General features: G+C 36.6%; 1 pseudogene; it reads right to left on the bottom strand.

The window, feature by feature from the left end:
* LOC145755940 (uncharacterized) overlaps positions 1–16159 on the bottom strand; it is a 30469-nt pseudogene extending 14310 nt beyond the window's left edge.
* Positions 16160–16380: the final 221 nt, after the last annotated feature.

The following is a 16380-nucleotide window of genomic DNA, read 5'->3' as shown; positions in this document are numbered from 1 at the left end:
ATATCCACGTACGGAGAAGTGGTTGGCCTCCCATTGTCGCTGGGAGGTCTCCCATTTACACTTCCCTAACTGTTAGTTGAACATCGAAATCTTGAGCCTAGGTTAAGCTTAAAATGAAGCTATTTGTGGTCCTTTGTAAAAGTCCAAGTTTACGCTTTGTATATGTGTTGGCTTAGCATAAGCAAAAATTTATTTTAAACGACAATTTTTTTGATTTTTGTAAATAAAAAATGTTTTGGGTGAAAATTGTGACATGTTGAAAATTGAAAGCTTGCGTCGTTCGTCCGGTTTATAAAATGCGGAAAAGCGGAATTTTTAAACCTTACCCTAATCTTCCCTTGAAAAGTATCTGCCCATACTCTTTAAAAATGAAAAAAACGACTTTTTACCTAAATATAGGAAAGATATTTAACATATTTAGAGCATGAGATTTTCTTAAAAGAGCATTTCAAGGCACAATATTTTAGTAAAAGTTAATTAAAAAGTTAACTCAGAACCTGAGTTCTTTTTTCATAATGATGCACACTATAAGGCTAATAATAAAGATGCTACAACATACCATCAGTGGGAATTAAACCCAGGATCTCAGGTCTTAAGGATGTTACAACATGCCATCAGTGGGAATCAAACTAAAGACCTCAGGTCCTACTTAAACATGCTATAACATGCCATCAGTGGGAATCAAACTAAAAACCTTAGGTTCTTACTTAAAAATGCTACAACATGCCATCAGTGAGAATCAAACCAAGGACCTCAGGTTCTTACTTAAAGATCCTACAAACATGGCATCAGTGGGAATCAAACCAAGGACCTTAGGTTCTTACTTGAAGATGCTACAACATGCCATCAGTGGGAATTAAACTAAGGACCTCAGGTTCTTACTTAAAGATCCTACAACATGCCAGCAGTGGGACTTAAACTAAGGACCTCAGGTTCTTTTTTAAAGATTATACAACATGCCATCAGTGGGGTTCAAACTAGGAACCTCAGGTTCTTACTTAAAGATCCTACAACATGCCATCAGTGGGAATCAAACTAAAGACCTCAGGTTCTTACTTAAAGATCCTACAACATGCCATCAGTGGGAATCAAACTAAGAACCTTAGGTTCTTACTTAAAGATCCTACAACATGCCATCAGTGGGAATCAAACTAAGAACCTCAGGTTCTTACTTAAAGATCCTACACCATGCCATCAGTGGGAATTAAACTAAGGACCTTAGGTTCTTACTTAAAGATCCTACAACATGCCAGCAGTGGGAATCAAACTAAGGACCTTAGGTTCTTACTTAAAGATATTACAACATGCCATCAGTGGGAATCAAACTAAAGACCTCAGGTTCTTACTTAAAGATCCTACAACATGCCATCAGTGAAAATCAAACTAAGGACTTAAAGTTCTTACTTAAAGATCCTACAACATGCCATCATAGGGAATTAAACTAAGGACCTCAGGTTCTTACTTAAAGATCCTACAACATGACATCAGTGGGTATCAAACTAAGGACCTAAAGTTCTTACTTAAAGATCCTACAACATGCCATCAGTGGGAATTAAACTAAGGACCTCAGGTTCTTACTTAAAGATCCTACAACATGCCATCAGTGGGAATCAAACTAAGGACCTCAGGTCTTACTTAAAGATCCTACAACATGCCATCAGTGGGAATCAAACTAAGGACCTCAGGTCTTACTTAAAGATCCTACAACATGCCATCAGTGGGAATCAAACTAAGAACCTCAGGTTCTTACTTAAAGATCCTACAACATGCCATCAGTGAAAATCAAACTAAGGACCTCAGGTCTTACTTAAAGATCCTACAACATGCCATCAGTGGAAATCAAACTAAGGACCTCAGGTTCTTACTTAAAGATGCTACAACATGCCATCAGTGGGAATCAAACTAAGGAGCTCAGGTTCTTACTTAAAGATCCTACAACATGCCATCAGTGGGAATCAAACTAAGAACCTCAGGTTCTTACTTAAAGATCCTACAACATGCCATCAGTGGAAATCAAACTAAGGACCTCAGGTTCTTACTTAAAGATGCTACAACATGCCATCAGTGGGAATCAAACTAAGGACCTCAGGTTCTTACTTAAAGATGCTACAACATGCCATCAGTGGGGTTCAAACTAAGGACCTCAGGTTGTTACTTAAAGATCCTACAACATGCCATCAGTGGGAATCAAACTGAGGACCTCAGTTTCTTACTTAAAGATCCTACAACATGCCATCAGTGGGGTTCAAACTAAGGACCTTAGGTCTTACTTAAAGATCCTACAACATGCCATCAGTGAGAATCAAACTAAGAACCTCAGGTTCTTACTTAAAGATCCTACAACATGCCATCAGTGAGAATCAAACTAAGGACATCAGGTTCTTACTTAAAGATCCTACAACATGCCATCAGTGAGAATCAAACTAAGGACCTCAGGTCTTACTTAAAGATCCTACAACATGCCATCAGTGAGAATCAAACTAAGGACCTCAGGTTGTTACTTAAAGATCCTACAACATGCCATCAGTGGGAATCAAACTAAGGACCTTAGGTCTTACTTAAAGATCCTACAACATGCCATCAGTGGGAATTAAACTAAGGACCTAAAGTTCTTACTTAAAGATCCTACAACATGCCATCAGTGGGGTTCAAACTAAGGACATCAGTTTCTTACTTAAAGATCCTACAACATGCCATCAGTGGGGTTCAAACTAAGGACCTTAGGTCTTACTTAAAGATCCTACAACATGCCATCAGTGGGAATCAAACTAAGGACCTCAGGTTCTTACTTAAAGATCCAACAACATGCCATCAGTGGGAATCAAACAAAGGACCTCAGGTTCTACTTAAAGATCCTACAACATGCCATCAGTGGGAATCAAACAAAGAACCTCAGGTTCTACTTAAAGATCCTACAACATGCCATCAGTGGGAATCAAACTAAGAACTTCAGGTTCTACTTAAAGATCCTACAACATGCCATCAGTGGGAATCAAACAAAGAACCTCAGGTTCTTACTTAAAGATCCTACAACATGCCATCAGTGGGAATCAAACCAAGGACCTCAGGTTCTTACTTAAAGATCCTACAACATGCCATCAGTGAGAATCAAACTAAGGACATCAGGTTCTTACTTAAAGATCCTACAACATGGCATCAGTGGGAATCAAACTAAGGACCTCAGGTTCTACTTAAAGATGCTACAACATGCCTTCAGTGGGAATCAATCTAAGGACCTCAGGTCTTACTTAAAGATCCTACAACATGCCATCAGTGAGAATCAAACTAAGGACCTCAGGTCTTACTTAAAGATCCTACAACATGCTATCAGTGGGAATTAAACTAAGGACCTTAGGTTCTTACTTAAAGATGCTACAACATGCCATCAGTGAGAATCAAACTAAGGACCTCAGGTCTTACTTAAAAGGCCTACAACATGCCATCAGTAAGAATCAAACTAAGGACCTCAGGTTCTTACTTAAAAATCCTACAACATGCCATCAGTGAGAATCAAACTAAGGACCTTAGGTTCTTACTTAAAGATCCTACAACATGCCATCAGTGGGAATCAAACTAAGAACCTCAGGTTCTTACTTAAAGATCCTACAACATGCCATCAGTGGGAATCAAACTAAGGACCTTAGGTTCTTACTTAAAGATCCTACAACATGCCATCAGTGGGAATCAAACTAAGAACCTCAGGTTCTTACTTAAAGATCCTACACCATGCCATCAGTGGGAATTAAACTAAGGACCTTAGGTTCTTACTTAAAGATCCTACAACATGCCAGCAGTGGGAATCAAACTAAGGACCTTAGGTTCTTACTTAAAGATATTACAACATGCCATCAGTGGGAATCAAACTAAAGACCTCAGGTTCTTACTTAAAGATCCTACAACATGCCATCAGTGAAAATCAAACTAAGGACCTCAGGTTCTTACTTAAAGATCCTACAACATGCCATCATAGGGAATTAAACTAAGGACCTCAGGTTCTTACTTAAAGATCCTACAACATGACATCAGTGGGTATCAAACTAAGGACCTAAAGTTCTTACTTAAAGATCCTACAACATGCCATCAGTGGGAATTAAACTAAGGACCTCAGGTTCTTACTTAAAGATCCTACAACATGCCATCAGTGGGAATCAAACTAAGGACCTCAGGTCTTACTTAAAGATCCTACAACATGCCATCAGTGGGAATCAAACTAAGGACCTCAGGTCTTACTTAAAGATCCTACAACATGCCATCAGTGGGAATCAAACTAAGAACCTCAGGTTCTTACTTAAAGATCCTACAACATGCCATCAGTGAAAATCAAACTAAGGACCTCAGGTCTTACTTAAAGATCCTACAACATGCCATCAGTGGAAATCAAACTAAGGACCTCAGGTTCTTACTTAAAGATGCTACAACATGCCATCAGTGGGAATCAAACTAAGGAGCTCAGGTTCTTACTTAAAGATCCTACAACATGCCATCAGTGGGAATCAAACTAAGAACCTCAGGTTCTTACTTAAAGATCCTACAACATGCCATCAGTGGAAATCAAACTAAGGACCTCAGGTTCTTACTTAAAGATGCTACAACATGCCATCAGTGGGAATCAAACTAAGGACCTCAGGTTCTTACTTGAAGATGCTACAACATGCCATCAGTGGGGTTCAAACTAAGGACCTCAGGTTGTTACTTAAAGATCCTACAACATGCCATCAGTGGGAATCAAACTAAGGACCTCAGTTTCTTACTTAAAGATCCTACAACATGCCATCAGTGGGGTTCAAACTAAGGACCTTAGGTCTTACTTAAAGATCCTACAACATGCCATCAGTGAGAATCAAACTAAGAACCTCAGGTTCTTACTTAAAGATCCTACAACATGCCATCAGTGAGAATCAAACTAAGGACATCAGGTTCTTACTTAAAGATCCTACAACATGCCATCAGTGAGAATCAAACTAAGGACCTCAGGTCTTACTTAAAGATCCTACAACATGCCATCAGTGAGAATCAAACTAAGGACCTCAGGTTGTTACTTAAAGATCCTACAACATGCCATCAGTGGGAATCAAACTAAGGACCTTAGGTCTTACTTAAAGATCCTACAACATGCCATCAGTGGGAATTAAACTAAGGACCTAAAGTTCTTACTTAAAGATCCTACAACATGCCATCAGTGGGGTTCAAACTAAGGACATCAGTTTCTTACTTAAAGATCCTACAACATGCCATCAGTGGGGTTCAAACTAAGGACCTTAGGTCTTACTTAAAGATCCTACAACATGCCATCAGTGGGAATCAAACTAAGGACCTCAGGTTCTTACTTAAAGATCCTACAACATGCCATCAGTGGGAATCAAACAAAGGACCTCAGGTTCTACTTAAAGATCCTACAACATGCCATCAGTGGGAATCAAACAAAGAACCTCAGGTTCTACTTAAAGATCCTACAACATGCCATCAGTGGGAATCAAACTAAGAACTTCAGGTTCTACTTAAAGATCCTACAACATGCCATCAGTGGGAATCAAACAAAGAACCTCAGGTTCTTACTTAAAGATCCTACAACATGCCATCAGTGGGAATCAAACCAAGGACCTCAGGTTCTTACTTAAAGATCCTACAACATGCCATCAGTGAGAATCAAACTAAGGACATCAGGTTCTTACTTAAAGATCCTACAACATGGCATCAGTGGGAATCAAACTAAGGACCTCAGGTTCTACTTAAAGATGCTACAACATGCCTTCAGTGGGAATCAATCTAAGGACCTCAGGTCTTACTTAAAGATCCTACAACATGCCATCAGTGAGAATCAAACTAAGAACCTCAGGTTCTTACTTAAAGATCCTACAACATGCCATCAGTGAGAATCAAACTAAGGACATCAGGTTCTTACTTAAAGATCCTACAACATGCCATCAGTGAGAATCAAACTAAGGACCTCAGGTCTTACTTAAAGATCCTACAACATGCCATCAGTGAGAATCAAACTAAGGACCTCAGGTTGTTACTTAAAGATCCTACAACATGCCATCAGTGGGAATCAAACTAAGGACCTTAGGTCTTACTTAAAGATCCTACAACATGCTATCAGTGGGAATTAAACTAAGGACCTAAAGTTCTTACTTAAAGATCCTACAACATGCCATCAGTGGGGTTCAAACTAAGGACATCAGTTTCTTACTTAAAGATCCTACAACATGCCATCAGTGGGGTTCAAACTAAGGACCTTAGGTCTTACTTAAAGATCCTACAACATGCCATCAGTGGGAATCAAACTAAGGACCTCAGGTTCTTACTTGAAGATCCTACAACATGCCATCAGTGGGAATCAAACAAAGGTCCTCAGGTTCTACTTAAAGATCCTACAACATGCCATCAGTGGGAATCAAACAAAGAACCTCAGGTTCTACTTAAAGATCCTACAACATGCCATCAGTGGGAATCAAACTAAGAACCTCAGGTTCTACTTAAAGATCCTACAACATGCCATCAGTGGGAATCAAACAAAGAACCTCAGGTTCTTACTTAAAGATCCTACAACATGCCATCATTGGGAATCAAACCAAGGACCTCAGGTTCTTACTTAAAGATCCTACAACATGCCATCAGTGAGAATCAAACTAAGGACATCAGGTTCTTACTTAAAGATCCTACAACATGGCATCAGTGGGAATTAAACTAAGGACCTCAGGTTCTACTTAAAGATGCTACAACATGCCTTCAGTGGGAATCAATCTAAAGACCTCAGGTCTTACTTAAAGATCCTACAACATGCCATCAGTGAGAATAAAACTAAGGACATCAGGTCTTACTTAAAGATCCTACAACATGCTATCAGTGGGAATTAAACTAAGAACCTTAGGTTCTTACTTAAAGATGCTACAACATGCCATCAGTGAGAATCAAACTAAGGACCTCAGGTCTTACTTAAAAGGCCTACAACATGCCATCAGTGAGAATCAAACTAAGGACCTCAGGTTCTTACTTAAAGATCCTACAACATGCCATCAGTGAGAATCAAACTAAGAACCTTAGGTTCTTACTTAAAGATCCTACAACATGCCATCAGTGGGAATCAAACTAAGAACCTCAGGTTCTTACTTAAAGATCCTACAACATGCCATCAGTGGGAATCAAACTAAGGACCTTAGGTTCTTACTTAAAGATCCTACAACATGCCAGCAGTGGGAATCAAACTAAGGATCTTATGTTCTTACTTAAAGATACTACAACATGCCATCAGTGGGAATCAAACTAAAGACCTCAGGTTCTTACTTAAAGATCCTACAACATGCCATCAGTGAAAATCAAACTAAGGACCTAAAGTTCTTACTTAAAGATCCTACAACATGCCATCATAGGGAATTAAACTAAGGACCTCAGGTTCTTACTTAAAGATCCTACAACATGACATCAGTGGGTATCAAACTAAGGACCTAAAGTTCTTACTTAAAGATCCTACAACATGCCATCAGTGGGAATTAAACTAAGGACCTCAGGTTCTTACTTAAAGATCCTACAACATGCCATCAGTGGGAATCAAACTAAGGACCTCAGGTCTTACTTAAAAATCTTACAACATGCCATCAGTGGGAATCAAACTAAGGACCTCAAGTCTTACTTAAAGATCCTACAACATGCCATCAGTGGGAATCAAACTAAGAACCTCAGGTTCTTACTTAAAGATCCTACAACATGCCATCAGTGAAAATCAAACTAAGGACCTCAGGTCTTACTTAAAGATCCTACAACATGCCATCAGTGGAAATCAAACTAAGGACCTCAGGTTCTTACTTAAAGATGCTACAACATGCCATCAGTGGGAATCAAACTAAGGAGCTCAGGTTCTTACTTAAAGATCCTACAACATGCCATCAGTGAGAATCAAACTAAGAACCTCAGGTTTTTACTTAAAGATCCTACAACATGCCATCAGTGGAAATCAAACTAAGGACCTCAGGTTCTTACTTAAAGATGCTACAACATGCCATCAGTGGGAATCAAACTAAGGACCTCAGGTTCTTACTTAAAGATGCTACAACATGCCATCAATGGGGTTCAAACTAAGGACCTCAGGTTGTTACTTAAAGATCTTACAACATGCCATCAGTGGGAATCAAACTAAGGACCTCAGGTTCTTACTTAAAGATCCTACAACATGCCATCAGTGGGGTTCAAACTAAGGACCTTAAGTCTTACTTAAAGATCCTACAACATGCCATCAGTGAGAATCAAACTAAGAACCTCAGGTTCTTACTTAAAGATCCTACAACATGCCATCAGTGAGAATCAAACTAAGGACATCAGGTTCTTACTTAAAGATCCTACAACTTGCCATCAGTGAGAATCAAACTAAGAACCTCAGGTCTTACTTAAAGATCCTACAACATGCCATCAGTGGAAATCAAACTAAGGAGCTCAGGTTCTTACTTAAAGATCCTACAACATGCCATCAGTGGGAATCAAACTAAGAACCTCAGGTTCTTACTTAAAGATCCTACAACATGCCATCAGTGGAAATCAAACTAAGGACCTCAGGTTCTTACTTAAAGATGCTACAACATGCCATCAGTGGGAATCAAACTAAGGACCTCAGGTTCTTACTTAAAGATGCTACAACATGCCATCAATGGGGTTCAAACTAAGGACCTCAGGTTGTTACTTAAAGATCCTACAACATGCCATCAGTGGGAATCAAACTAAGGACCTCAGGTTCTTACTTAAAGATCCTACAACATGCCATCAGTGGGGTTCAAACTAAGGACCTTAGGTCTTACTTAAAGATCCTACAACATGCCATCAGTGAGAATCAAACTAAGAACCTCAGGTTCTTACTTAAAGATCCTACAACATGCCATCAGTGAGAATCAAACTAAGGACATCAGGTTCTTACTTAAAGATCCTACAACATGCCATCAGTGAGAATCAAACTAAGGACCTCAGGTCTTACTTAAAGATCCTACAACATGCCATCAGTGAGAATCAAACTAAGGACCTCAGGTCTTACTTAAAGATCCTACAACATGCCATCAGTGAGAATCAAACTAAGGACCTCAGGTTGTTACTTAAAGATCCTACAACATGCCATCAGTGGGAATCAAACTAAGGACCTTAGGTCTTACTTAAAGATCCTACAACATGCCAGCAGTGGGAATCAAACTAGGAACCTCAGGTTCTTACTTAAAGATTATACAACATGCCAGCAGTGGGAATCAAACTAGGAACCTCAGGTTCTTACTTAAAGATACTACAACATGCCATCAGTGGGAATCAAACTAAGGACCTTAGGTCTTACTTAAAGATCCTACAACATGCCATCAGTGGAAATCAAACTAGGAACCTCAGGTTCTTACTTAAAGATTATACAACATGCCAGCAGTGGGAATCAAACTAGGAACCTCAGGTTCTTACTTAAAGATTATACAACATGCCATCAGTGGGAATCATACTAAGGACCTCAGGTTCTTACTTATAAATGCTACAACATGTCATCAGTGGAAATCAAACTAAGGACCTCAGGTTCTTACTTAAAGATCCTACAACATGCCATCAGTGGGAATCAAACTAAGAACCTCAGGTTCTTACTTAAAGATACTACAACATGCCATCAGTGGAAATCAAACTAAGGACCTCAGGTTCTTACTTAAAGATGCTACAACATGCCATCAGTGGGAATCAAACTAAGAACCTCAGGTTCTTACTTAAAGATACTACAACATGCCATCAGTGAAAATCAAACTAAGGACCTCAGGTTCTTACTTAAAGATGCTACAACATGCCATCAGTGGGAATCAAACTAAGGACATCAGGTTCTTACTTAAAGATCCTACAACATGGCATCAGTGGGAATCAAACTAAGGACATCAGGTTCTTACTTAAAGATGCTACAACATGCCATCAGTGGGAATCAAACTAAGGACCTCAGGTTCTTACTTAAAGATCCTACAACATGCCATCAGTGAGAATCAAACTAAGAACATCAGGTTCTTACTTAAAGATCCTACAACATGGCATCAGTGGGAATCAAACCAAGGACCTCAGGTCTTACTTAAAGATTATACAACATGCCAGCAGTGGGAATCATGCAAGAATATGAAGCGAATTTTATTAATTACAAACTGTTTTTAGTTGTTGGTTGTTTACATGAATATAAAATTCTGGCTAATTCTTACGGAAATAAACTCAGAATTTCAGTAATGTCTAATCCATGTTTATTAAGTGGCGTCCGTTCAGCAGAACGGAATTGCCTAACTGTTTAAAACGAACATTTGCATTTAATAAAAAGCAGAAATGAATTGTTGAAAAAATGATTCAATACCAGAAAAACGATGTTAGAGTTCCCATGTAAAAAGAGTTGTTAAATAACCCGCAAATTCGATAAACGAGTTATAGTTAAAAGCATTGAAACTTATTATTTAAATAGGGAGGAAAAATACGTCAAAGCTTGTCAGCAAATAAATAACAATTTCATTTTAAATCAACATCAAAAACTGTTTGTTTATAAAATTAAAAGTTAACTGATGTGGATTTATCCAAAATAAGTTACAATTGTGACATTAATAGGGCCAATACCTTCTTTGTTTGACCCAGTTACATCGATGTAGCTAATTGTTTGCTTGCTGGTCCGCAAATCAGTAGTAATCGTAACAGCACTTACTTTTTGTTCAACCTCGTCTTCTAATCCTTCCCACACCTCTGTTTTAAGAGCAGGTAGTATTGTGCGGGATGGTATTTTAAACCTGGGCTCTAGAACTTTCATAAGATCTCTAAAACCTTCGTCATTTAAAACATTTCGTCAATGAAAATAGCTGCAAATTTTTAGTATTAAAACTTCTTTTGTTGCCTGCCACTTTAAATAACTAATTTACATTTATTACACATTGCTTTACTTTCACTATCTTTGATTACAGTCTTTACCAAATATTAGACCTACGATTTGACATCGCAGTAACTGTTCACTTAAAAATAGGAAATTTAAATATTACTACTATAGACTTTGTTACATTATATTTATTCACACATTTAATAAACCCAATTATTACAGCCTTAACATTTTAGTACATTTACAGAATTTTGTAAGATTTAAATATAATAACACGGATTATTTGTTCAAATTATAAAATTAATTACTTTAAAAGTTTTAATATAGTACATAACTAAAGAATTTTAATTAACAACTAGGAATTAAAATAATTAACCGAAAGAAATATGTGATAACTAGCAAGATAAAAGCTCCATGCGAAGAACGGGAGCACCACGCCAGGTTTGTGGATACAATCGAACATAGCGAGCACTTATAGGTTGAGGAAAGTTGTTGAACTTGTAACCATTTCTATCTTCATTACCAACAAAGACCTTTAAAAAGATTTAATATAATATTTAACGTAATAATATTCAGGTTTAAGATATTAATTATTTAAATTTTATAATTTTTTTAATCGCGCGTTGTTCATCGCTTCACATTTAACTTAAAGGGACGTGTTTGCGGGCCCCTGGTTACAATCTAAATGGCTTATTTCCTGCCCAAAAGTTACGGATTTTTGCTATTTTAAATAAAAAAATGTTACGACGATGCTTAAATTTAAGTTATCGACTTTATATTTAAGTTGTGCATAATTTAAGCATTCGTGTTGACACTGGTTTTTAGGGAGCTAGAACAGCGTCCATAGCAACGTGATATAAATACGTTCCATGTCTTGCAAAAAACAGTTTTATGGACAAAAATCACAACCACAAAATCAAATGTAGCCTGCACTTTAAAAAAAATGTTTTTAATTAACACTAAGGCTAAAAAGAATGCTGTTTTTAAGTAAGTTAAGTACTAAAAACTACTTTCCAAGCTACTTCGTACGCTGGGACCAAAGTAGCTACGTTCGGCCTTAAGAAAACAGTAGATTATAACTTGCGTTAAATTATAAACTCACAACTTATTTACTACTTGGAAAAACATAAAAATGCCTTTCAACAAGTAGTAAACCCCATTTGGGGCTAAAAAAGTAAGAGAAAATCAGCATTGGAAAATAATAAAACTGAAATACAAAATCGGTAAAAAAATTGTAATCCAGTTTAGCCTTAGAACCTGTAGAATTTAAAAAAACATCAATATTGCTATATTGGACATGTTTTAATAAAAAAACGTTTTTCCAGTCAAACAACGACTGAAGACCAAGTACAAACATAAGAAAAGCTCACATAATTATTTTCACACCGGTTCGCGGGATTTTTACAATGTCAATTTTTAAAATTACAAAACTTTTACTTTTAGATTAATAAAAAATTTAAAACTGTCGCAGACCCTTTATTGTTAAAAACGACGAATAATTAAGTTTTGTAACAAGCTATGACATCACAAAACAATTAGAATGGGGATTGTTTAAACAATGGTTTGCTTGGTTATTATTATCTAGCTTGTAAACATCACACAACTTTTAAAAACAAGTTTTGGTGATTTTAATTGAAACATTTTTAATAAAATAATTTTTTTTAAATTAATTAACACCAATTAATTAAAAACTGTTTCTAAACTTTAAAAATTTAAACAAAATAAATTTTCGTTTTAAATTTAAGCTTACCAGATCATTTCCATTATTTTGGATGAACTGCATATCTGATGTACTGGACCCATAAGATATCTTAAAGCTGGTGACCCAATAACCACTACTGAAGTAACTTCCTTGTGTCACAACTCCTGTCACTTGAGTTGATGTCTTGAGGTCAATTTGGATCCATTACCCAACCCTGTCTATTAATTAAAACAATGTTAATGTTTATTTTCCACTAATTACAAAAGTTGGGAAACTTTATTATAAGATAGAAAATAATTCCAACAACTCACATTGTTTAGGTAACCAACCCCTGGTATGAGCATCCAACCTTGCTTCATGTGGTGGGAAGTTGCTGCTGGCATAAGAACTAGCTGTGATGTCACTATCCGGTATTCTTCCATCTTTTAACCCAAGTCCACATACACTAACTATAAATATTTATGTTTATTTAGAATCAATCTTATAAGTTGGCATGATTTAGCTTAACTCTTAAATATTTAAATTGTAAAATTAAATATTACAAAATGTTTATAAATTGTTATATTGTCTGCTTACTGTTAGAACCTTGTAACTCAAAATTTGACAACAAATATAAATTTAGCGGAATTTAAAAAATGATTTTATTTGTAATTAAAAAATAACTTTTTATTAATTTATTATTTGATTTTTGAACTTTAAATAACCTTGTAATTTAAGTAAAAAGATCGAGTGGTTAAAGTTTTGTTAACATACAAATGTTGTTAAATTAAAACTGACATAATAACTAAATATCGGGTGTTAATATAATAATGTAGGAAAAGCACTTAGCATCGCAATCGATTACGCTGCAAATGCTTTCCTAGCCTCAAAACAGCTGTGGTGCTGGTTCGCAAAGAACGGCAAAAATCACCTGCATTGACAGCCGTGATGTAATTTTCGCCGTGAAACTGGGGGTATCAAAAGCAAAAATATTTACAAACTTTATCAACACTATCAACCAGAACCAACCCATTATGAAGTACAAAAAAGGGGTCAACTGAAAATGAAGGAACGGAAAATGAAGGGACCGGAGAATGAAGGAACGGAAAATGAAAGAACCGGAAAACGAAGGAACCGGAAAATGAAGGAACCGGAAAAGAAAGGAACCAGAAAATGAAGGAACGGAAAATGAAATAACCGGAAAATGAAGAAACCGGAAAAGGAAGGAACCGGAAAATGAAGGAACCGGAAAAGGAAGGAACCGGAGAATGAAGGAACCGGAGAATGAAGGAACGGAAAATGAAAGGACCGTAGAATGAAAGAACGAAAATTGAAGGAACCGGAAAATGAAAGAACGGAAAATGAAAGGACCGTAGAACGAAAGAACGGAAAATGAAGGAACAGGAAAATGAAGGAACCGGAAAATGAAAGAACCGGAGAATGAAGGAACGGAGAATGAAGGAACGGAAAATGAAGAAACCGGAAAACGAAGGAACCGGAAAATGAAGGAACCGGAAAAGGAAGAAACCGGAGAATGAAGGAACCGGAAAATGAAAGAACGGAAAATGAAAGGACCGTAGAATGAAAGAACGGAAAATGAAGGAACCGGAAAATGAAAGAACGGAAAATGAAAGGACCGTAGAATGAAAGAACGGAAAATGAAGGAACAGGAAAATGAAGGAACCGGAAAATGAAAGAACCGGAGAATGAAGGAACGGAAAATGAAGAAACCGGAAAATGAAAGAACCGGAAAATGAAGGAACGGAAAATGAAGGGACCGGAGAATGAAAAAACAGAAAATGAAGGAACCGGAAAATGAAGGAACCGGAAAATAAAGGAACCGGAGAATGAAGGAACGGAAAATGAAGGAACCGGAAAATGAAGGAACCGAAAAATGGAGGAACCAGAAAATAAAGGAACAAAAAATAAAGGAACCAAAGAATGAAGGAAAGTGAAGTAAGAAGAGGCGGAATCCTAAAAAATAAAAAATTCTGCGTCCCCCAAAAAAGAATACGTAAGAACCCCTTCTCAGACAAAATAATAACTTTCGTTCTGTGAACCCAAATAACTGTGCAAACTCGCTGCCATTCTATGCGGTTAAAAGCCGTACAAATTTATTAACAATAAGAGAATTACAGAGAAACAATATTTATATGTATTGGTTATAGAAAAGGGTATGAAAACTAAGAAATACCTTTTTATTCAAGGACAGATCTAATTACCCATAAGGTAATTAGAATAACCAAATATATTTCGTCATTATATTGAAATAGTCAAACATTTTATAGACGCTATCTATGTACATATCAACGCCCCAATTTTGGATTTAGGTTATATCTCGATAACATTTCCTGTTGTTGTTTAGTTTTTACTATATAGTAAAAACCTTTAAAAAACATTATCAATAGTGACATAGTTCTTTTTATGTATGCGTTAGATTTTTGCTGAATATATTTTTCCGTAATCTTGTGATTATTAATTAATTTGATATAGAATTACCATCCATTTTAAATTACAGTGAAACGTACAGCCATGTAATGTAGTTTTGTATTATTTAACCCAGTATATTATTTATTTTCGCATCGCAGAATAATTTAGTTTGTGTCTATTATGTACCATTTGATTAAGGTGTCGTTTTACGTGGAAGGCGAAGTTGTGAGTGTGTTGTATTTTTGATAATTGTGATTGTGGAGAAAGAAGTTAGTGTATTTTATATGATAATGGTGTTAGTTTAGAAATGATTTAGCGTAATGTAATATTGTAATATTATCGCCCCCATTTTTGTATATATATTGTTACCAATAAAGTATGTTAACCAGAATTCTATTTGAATAAGGTTTTACCTAGGAATATATTTAAGTATTTTAATACATTGCTGAAACATTTCTGTCACCCTCCTAACCCAATTCCCTACAATAACTAAATATCTATGATAAAATTAATTTTATAGATAAGTTTTAGCACTTTAAAAATGCCACTGTATTAAGTATACTTGTTTATATAAGTAACAATGTTAATAAACCATACAAAATATACTTGCAAAGTTTAAAACGTTAATTAATTATCTTAAAATTGTTTTTATTTTAGTTTTGAGGTTCTACCAGTAAGCCGATGATATTATCATTATTTAACAAATGTAAAGTAACCAAAATACCTTTTATTTGGGGGAGAATTTTTTCTATATCCGACACGACCTCCCCATCGCAAGAACACTCGCCAGTAGCCCCAACTGACCCTTTGGGGCCAATTTCACCCCTGAAACCTTGTTCACCTTTAACGCCAGGACCCCCAATTGCCCCAATTTCACCCTTGGGACCTATGGGGCCAATTTCACCCCTGAAACCTTGTTCACCTCTAACGCCAGCGCCCCCAACTGACCCAATTTCACCCTTAGGACCTATGGGGCCAATTTCACCCATGAAACCTTGCTCACCCCTGGCACCAGGACCCCCAATTGCCCCAATTTCACCCCTGATACCTTTTTCACCTTTCTCCCCAGCTGGGCCAAGCTTTCCTGGTCTACTTTGTTTAGTTTCAGAAGGTTCATGAGCAGATGCAGTGGGACATGCACTAAAACAAACTGGGTTGTTTTGGGATGCAGCTAAGCATATCCAGAAGCACAAAAACATAAATATTTTCAAACTCATTTCGGCAAGTTTCAAGATACAATTGTTTTATTCTAAACTCATTTAACAAGCTAGTTATAATTTTGTTATTAATATTTATCACAAATAATTGAAACACTATGACGTAACAATGATAGAAAATACTTTTTCGAATTGTTATCTATTAAGATTTGAAGCGGCAGTAACTTAAACTGTTTGAGTGTTAGTCTCTGACTGTTTGAATGGAAATGTAAAGTCGCCTC

The sequence above is a fragment of the Corella eumyota genome, chromosome 6, assembly GCF_963082875.1.
Source record: "Corella eumyota chromosome 6, kaCorEumy4.1, whole genome shotgun sequence".
In the NCBI taxonomy this organism is placed as follows: Eukaryota; Metazoa; Chordata; class Ascidiacea; order Phlebobranchia; family Corellidae; genus Corella; species Corella eumyota.
Note: the sequence above shows the minus strand (reverse complement) of the source record. Positions and strands in the feature narration are given on the sequence as shown.